Here is an 8382-nt window from a genome sequence, read left to right on the forward strand (position 1 = left end):
GTCAAGGAACTATTAACCCCCTACAGAGCAAAGTGGATGCTATCCAAAAGTGGCCTATCCCAAAGTCAAAGAAACAGGTCCAATCCTTCTTAGGCTTGGCCGGATATTACAGGCGATTTGTACCGCAATACAGCCAAATCGCAACCCCACTGACAGACCTAACCAAAAAGAAACAGTCAAATGCAGTTCAGTGGAATGAAGTGTGTCAGAAGGCCTTTAACCAGCTTAAAGCGACACTCATGTCTGACCCTGTGCCAAGGGCCCCAGACTTTGACAAACCGTTCCTAGTAACCACAGATGCGTCCGCGTGTGGTGTGGGAGCAATCTTAATGCAGGAAGGACCGGATCAAGAGTTCCATCCTGTCATGTTTCTCAGCAAGCAGCTGTCTGAGAGGGAAAGCCACTGGTCAATCTGTGAAAAGGAATGCTACGCCATTGTCTACGCTCTGGAAAAGCTACGCCCATACGTTTGGGGACGGTGTTTCCACCTGCAAACCGACCATGCTGCGCTACAGTGGCTTCATACCACCAAGGTAAATAACAAAAAACTTATTCGGTGGAGTTTAGCTCTCCAAGATTTTGATTTTGACATACAACACGTTTCAGGAGCTTCTAACAAAGTGGCTGATGCACTCTCCCGTGAAAGTTTCCCAGAATGAACTCGTTCAAATCATCCTTAAAATTTGGGAAATATTGTTGGTCTTTATACAGTTAGTAGTATATTTAGTGATGCATGTGTCTTATTAACTCTGTTTTATCCTAGAGCTCCAGGAAGAAATCACAGCCAGTGTTTCACCCACCTTTCTGTATACAGTGCTATAAAATCCCTCCTGTCCAGAGGCAACATCCTATTACCTGTAAAGGGTTAAGAAGCTCAGCTAATCTGGCTGACACCTGACTGAAAGGACCAATAAGGGAACAAGCTACTTTCAAACCTTGGGGGGTGGGGAGAAAGGCTTTTGTTTGTGCTCTTTGCTTACCTTTTGTTCTCTCTTGGGACTGAGAGAGGCCAGACAGAAATCCATCTTCTCCAACCCATCCTAATCCAAGTCTCCAATATTGCAACCAGTATCGGTAAGCCAGGCAAGGCAGATTAATTTATCTTTTGTTTTATGTGAATTTTCCCTGAGTTAAGAGGGAGGTTTATTCCTGTTTTCTGTAACTTTAAGGTTTTGCCCAGAGGGGGAGCCTCTGTGTTTTGAATCTGGATACCCTATAAAGTATTTTCTATCCTGATTTTACAGAGATGATTTTTACCTTTCTTTTTTTTTTATATAATAAAATCCTTCTTTTAAGAAGCTGACTGATTTTTCCATTGTTCCAAGATCCAGCGGTTTGGGTCTTTGATGATTTTGTAACCAATTGGTTAGGATACTATTCTCAAGCCTCCCCAGGAAAGGGGGTGTAGGGCTTGGGGGGATATTTTGTGGGGAAGATGTCTCCAAGTGGGCTCTTTCCCTGTTTTGTGTTTAGAACGCTTGGTGGTGGCAGCATATGGTTCAAGGACAAGGCAAAGTTTGTACCTTGGGGAACTTTTTAACCTAAACTGGTAAGAATAAGCTTAGGGGGTCTTTCATGCGGGTCCCCACATCTGTACCCTAGAGTTCAGAGTGGGGAAGGAACCTTGACACTGTCAATATGTAATACATTTATCCCAAAATTCTGTCTCAGTTGGACATAAAATTCCCACTTTCAATTTCCAAAACACCAACACACATGCAAATATATTACTTAAAATGACAAAGTCCACTATGAATACTCAATATTTATGTTGGTCTCTGGGTTTTCTGTTTCATGTACTGAGAATTTATTATAGCTCATATAATATCAGGGCAAATGTTCATTTATTGAATAATTTTATGCATTCCATCAATTGTTAAATTAATTATTGATAGAAGACTATTTGACCAACTATAGGGTTAGCTGAATAATTTAAAAAAATCAAATAAGTTATCTGACAAAAAAAAATGTGCCCAGTATGTGTTTAGTGGCATTCCGTTTGCTCTACTATCTAAGCAGTATTACCAGATATGTTACTTTTATGACCACTTTAACAAACATCATACGCTCTTTTCTTTCAACCATCACCATTAGTCTGATTGTTGGATGTGTTTACTTTGCCAAGAAAACTAGCAGATTGGATCATTGGTATCAATCTAGTTAAAAGGAATAGCTCGAGTTTTACCTAGAAGTTAACATACGGTGAATGGGAGGTGCACGACTGTAATTCTCTGCTAAAAACAGAGGGAACGCTCCACTCATTTCTCTGGATTGGGATAGTAGTGCTCCCCATGCCTCCCCCTCTCCTTTGGCTACTGTGGTAAGAGTTTCCCCTCCTGTCTCTATCTACTTTAATGATTGGTTTCATCCAGTGATACTGCACTCAGACCACCTGGGCCTGTGAGCTTACTAGATCTCACAAGCAAAGCAAATCCAGGCAGAGTTGGTATTTGGATGGAAGACCTTTAGGGAGAACAGACCTTTCTTATCAGCAATTAATTAGATATACCTTGGTTGGATGAGGGCCTGCTCAATTCTTGAATTTGTAGAGCAGCTTTCGTAGCATAAGCAGCATAACAGGTAGTTTGTTCAGAATTCTCCTCAGCTCTCACAGTCTGTGACCTACTGCAGAAATGTGTGCCTGCTTTACTTCCATATGCTTCACTGACATGGACTTTATTACTTTTGACAAGATGGAGGTTTTGAAGGACATTAATCCTAATCAGTGTTTCTCAGGTGTTTTATCCTCTCTGAAAGGCTACCAATCCCAGAGAGCCTAGCTGATTCTTGCTCTTTTCTTATGCTCTCAGGGATTGAGCGGTCTAGCTGTCTTTCAGGAACCACTTCCAAGACCAGTTCTTCAGATTTCTAACACAAAAATCTTAAATAGTGTGGTTGGCCCAATCGGTGGAGCCAGGGCAATCCTCCAGAGTTCCCAGGGGTGGTGCCTTAGCAGGGGGTATAGCCCTAGTAGCTTTTCAGTAGCCAATGGATGGATGGCCAGGGTGTGGCAGCTGTCTGGGGACTCCTGGGTCTGAGCTCAAGACCTGGGAGGCTAGAGGTTTACACAGAGAGCTGGGGTGTGATACCCAGTTCAAGAAAATGTACCTACGCTAGCTCTGATCAAGATAGAATGCTGAAAATAGCAGGAGGGACAAGCCACTGCTTGCCTGCGATGCTGGGCAAGTACTCAGGGTGACTAGCCCCTTTTAGGGCACGGCTACACTTGCAGATGTAGAGCGCCGTGAGTTAAACCTGCCTTCGTAGAGCACAGTAGGGAAAGCACTGCAGTCTGTCCAGCTGACAGCACACTGGCATGGCCACATTTGCGCTCTTGCAGCGGCACTGGGAGCGGTGCATTACGGGCAGCTATCCCAGCATGCAAGAGACTGCAACGTGCTTTTCAAATGGCAGGTGTGGGGTGGAGTGTGAGAGAGAGTGTGCTGTGTGTATGTGGGGGGAGAGAGAGTGGGTTTTTGGGGTGCTGAGAGTGTGTCAGCACACTGTCTTGTAAGTTCAGACCCCCCTCCTCTCCCCGCCTCTCTCTCACTCACTCAAAGCAAACAGTAAATGTTTGCTTTTTCTCGGAGCTGATGAGCAGCTGGCATCTCCAAAACGGAGCTTTGAAAGGGCATTTCTGCATTCCTGCAGCCGATTTCACAACAATGACAAGAGTGGCCACTTGACTTAAAGAGAGTATGGGACGTTCTGGAGGCTAATCAGAGCGCAGTAAAGCAACACCTCGTTCACACTGGTGCCGCGGCACTCCAGCGAAGGTGCAGCAGATGTTATTCCACTCGCCGAGGTGGAGTACCCGCAGCGCTGTAGCCGCGGAGTCAGAGCGCTCTATGTGCCTTGCCAGTGTGGACGGGTAGTGAGCTAGGGCGCCCGGGGCTCCTTTATTGCGCTGTAACTCGCAAGTGTAGCCAAGCCCTCAGTGTGCCAACTTGAGCAGAGCTAGCATGGGTATGTCTCCTCGAGTTGGGAATTACACTCAACATTTGAAGCATTGACATACCCACTGGCCCTGCTCTGAAGATCTTATACAGTCTAAAGGCTTGTTTCCAGGAAGCATTGAACGGCCATCACATACCCTTTGAAACTGATGAGACTGCATTCTCTCTGAGTAAGAGTGAGGCCTTTATTCAGGCCACAACAAACCCAGGGGGATCAGTTCAGGTGCAAGAGAGTGTGGAGGTATCATGGGTGAAGAGGCTGACCTAGGGAGGCTTGATGAAAGTAATGAGCCTTAAGCAAGGATTTGAATGAGGGGAGAGCGCATACATGGGGGGAAGCATGACAGAAGGTATAAAATCAGGAGTGAGACAAGGAGATAAACAGAGCTGTAAAGAGACTGAGGTGGAAGGGAGATACATTTACAATCTGGAGTCGTTAAAACTGAATGACACAGTGAAGAATCACACATCAGTTATTAGTTTTGTGGAACCTGTAATATCACATCAATCATCTAAATTCAGATCTGACATTAAGGAAGTGCCACTCCAACCAGCTTCAGGGAGTTTGCCTCTTTATATTAGAGGTCTCAATTAGTTCAGTGTGCATACTTAGCCAAAATAGACTGCAGTGAGATTTCCAAGTTGACATTATTAAAACACTGTGAAGGTAAGAAAATTTATCCGACCCGCTGAATTGAAATGAGACTTTTGATAGCTACATAATTAGGATATACATCCTACTCACCAGTGCATTTCATATGGCCCATGTGATTGGCCTCAGCATAAAATACATGTCAAGATTACTGATGAGTCCACTGCCAGCAAAAGGCAAATAAACCTCTTAGGAGAGGTACAGACTTCAACTAGCAGGGATCCAGAGGTTCCCCATGGAAGCTGCTCCATTACAAACAAGCCTGTTCCTCTGCTTGGGGTGTGGTGAAAACATCTAATTTCTGTTTAGTGGCTCAAAGAATCACTTATTTTCAAGCTGAGATGCAATATAAACCTGATCTTTAAACAGTTATGAACTTTCTTGAACGCTCCTTAATTTTAGCCAACTGAGCCTTGTTAACCAAACAGCTAGTGCTTGCTAACACTGTGGGCATGCCAGTTACCTTAGTGTTTGAAAAGATATCTCAGTGAGTTGCAACATTTTAAAAACATTCTATCTCACAGGACACATCTCAGAAGCTGTAGGTGTTGCTAAGGCTACAGATCTTGTAATAGAAAAAGAGAGCACACAATTCAGATTTCAACTTTTACTTATTTTTCCAAATAATTTGTATATCCCAGAGTTTAATATTTCATTACAGTTTTTATAACTTCAAGAACCAATGTAAAGTAACATCCACAGATGTAGACGAAGCAGGGATACTACCTTAAAATTCTTTAAAGGAACTATGCCAATAGCCATGATGACTGAAGGAAGGAGAGTTAATTCGCTAAACAGACTAGCTTCTCTGATATACACTTCTTCCTCTTTAATGAGCAACTTCCTGTTGAGATGCTGTGATGATGAATTACTCAAATAATGACAGTATCCAGGAATAACAGGTCTGGGAGTAAATTTTTTAAAAAAATAATCAGCAAAATGAGCAATACTTTCCCAGTGAAAGATATGAAACAAGCTTCTCTAGTTCTATAACACAACATTTACAACGTTGTATATTTCATAGGAAAGTAGGCAACAATTGCCACAGTGGCTGAGACCCGTGATCCAGTATCCTGTCTTCATCAGTTCCCAGATGCTTCAGTGGAAGGTGCTTGTCACCCTTTAATAGACAGTTATGAAATGATTTTCCTACAGAAGAAGGTTCTCTCTAACCCCCATCATTTCATGAGCTTGAGGGTAGAAACCTTTCCCATTATTTATATAAATTTCCAACCCTTTTGGAATCCCACAGAGTCTTCTTGGCCTAGGAACATATATGGCAGTGAGTTCCACAGGCTAATTAATTATTTCCTGTGTTTCCTCCAAAAACCTCCAAGTCAAAGACAGTTCCCATCTTTCTTTGTTTTCAATAGACTTGGGGGGCTCTTGGACTGTGCCAGATGAAGGCTGCACTGACAACATGACAAAAAGCCCAGTTACCGCATACGAGTTGCATAAAATAGAGCTGATCCCAGCAGCCCTCATCTTCAGTATAGATTTGAGGGCCACATAAATTACTGGGCCCATGTTCTATCTTGATTCCAGCGTTATGGAGAACTGCATATTGCGATATGTAGTCTGCATGGGGCATATCTCCAAAGTAACAATAGAGGTGTTGGCACTCAAGAACTCTGGCTAGCATCTGGCTACTTTTGATGTAAGTCATGAGGGTAAAAAAAATTGTAACTGAGAAATGTTATCCTTAACAAATATTGAGTAGTCTTTTTACATGTTACTGCCAGTATCATGTCCTAGCTTCCTAAAATCTCTGTCACAACACCAGTGAGGAAGATACTCCTGTGATGGTCACTTTCTCACTAGGTTTCACCTTTTGGACATAATATATGACAAACCCTGGAGATTTTTCTTTTTACTAGTCTATTGTCTTGTGTTTGTACAGCACCTAGCACAACGGGGGCCCGGCTCCTAGGCACAACTGCCACATAAATAAAATAATAATAATAATGCATTGTTCTCCATTTACTCAGATTTATACCTGCAAGTACCCAGGCTTTCTAAATGTGAGCTATTAGAAGAGTTCTAAAACTTTATACATTCCTTAGATTCTGTTGTAACTACAAGGTGAGCTCAAGTGTAAAAAGCATGTGAAGGTTCGTAAGATGTTATAATAACCATGCCAAAATAGGCCAAGTTGTTTACGGCACTGAATGTTGTAACAAGTGCAAAATAACCAGCCAAAGAAGCTGGATTGGTCTAAACCAAAAAGGATACGTTGATATAACACAAGGACTGTTGAAATTATTCTTGGTAAAAACAGAAGATGTGGAACCAGCTGTTAATAGACCAAAATTGGTGTGATGGATATTAGGCCTAATTGGTGGACAAAATAAGGAAGGAGATGACCTATGACACCCACTCGTCCTCTTTTGGGGCTCCTTAAAAGAAGACTTTGAAAAAAGACATGATCAGTTCTCATCAGATCAGTTCAGTAAAACTCTCCCTCTTTTTCCTGTCCCGCCTTGCATCCCAGCTCATCCCTGGAACTGCCAGTACTGCAATGCATCTCGGCTCATATAAAGGACTTTCTTCTTGACAGAAACACCAGCTGGCCTTCACCTTATTCAAGGAACTTTGTTTTCACCTGTGAGTACCAAAAGCCATCACATTATCATGACATCCATTCCTCCACCAATCAATGGGGTTACCTAACTGCCAGCACTGCAGAGGCAGATAAGATCCTGCAGTGTTTTCCCTTCCCTTGTGGTGTTATTTTCTGCTTCCTCCCCACCTTTCTTTCCTTCTATCCTATCGCCCACTCTCTTGGCTTTTCATAGACTCATGAAGTCAACCATGCTGAATTCATCCAAGCCTGCCTTGTCTAAGAAGAAAAGAGCCAATCAGATGATGTCCCTGATCAGATGATAAAACAGGATACAAGCAGTAGGTGTCATGATCGACCTACCAGCCAACAGCATCCCTTCATAACTAACCAGCGGTGCAGCGGCCCAAAAACATCAACAAAAGTCATATATTACCCCCTTTTTGACCCCATCTCCCCTCCACCTTGTGTCTGTCTGTTAAGCACAGGATATGTGAATGCCCTCTACACATCAAGACTGAGAATAAGGGTTTTCATCAGAGAGAGGTTGCTCTGAAAATAAGAAAAGGAGTACTTGTGGCACCTTAGAGACTAACCAATTTATTTGAGCATGAGCTTTCGTGAGCTACAGCTCACTTCATCGGATGCATACCGTGGAAACTGCAGTAGACATTATATACACACAGAGACCATGAAACAATACCCCCTCCCACCCCACTGTCCTGCTGGTAATAGCTTATCTAAAGTGATCATCAAGTTGGGCCACAAATCCAGGTTTTCTCACCGTCCGCCGCCCCCCCCCCCACACACACACAAACTCACTCTCCTGCCGGTAATAGCCCATCCAAAGTGACCACTCTCTTCATAATCAAGGTGGGCCATTTCCTGCACAAATCCAGGTTCTCTCACCCCCTCACCCCCCTCCAAAAACCACACACACAAACTCAATCTCCTGCTGGTAATAGCTTATCCAAAGTGACCACTCTCCCTACAATGTGCATGATAATCAAGGTGGGCCATTTCCAGCATAAATCCAGGTTTTCTCACCCCCCCACCCCCATACACACACAAACTCACTCTCCTGCTGGTAATAGCTCATCCAAAGTGACCACTCTCCCTACAATGTGCATGGTAATCAAGGTGGGTCATTTCCAGCACAGATCCAGGCTTTCTCACCCCCCCACCCCCGGGGACACACACACATAAACTCACTC

At 43.4% G+C, this 8382-nt stretch overlaps 1 long non-coding RNA gene across 1 annotated transcript; it reads left to right on the forward strand.

The window, feature by feature from the left end:
- The first annotated feature begins 985 nt into the window (after positions 1–985).
- On the forward strand, positions 986–7743 carry LOC311521581. The gene is made up of 3 exons (XR_014711922.1): positions 986–1074; positions 7100–7212; positions 7404–7743. It is a non-coding gene; the product is annotated as an uncharacterized lncRNA (long non-coding RNA).
- Positions 7744–8382: the final 639 nt, after the last annotated feature.

The sequence above is a fragment of the Lepidochelys olivacea genome (genome assembly GCF_965140295.1).
Source record: "Lepidochelys olivacea isolate rLepOli2 genome assembly, chromosome: 6".
NCBI classification, from domain to species: Eukaryota; Metazoa; Chordata; order Testudines; family Cheloniidae; genus Lepidochelys; species Lepidochelys olivacea.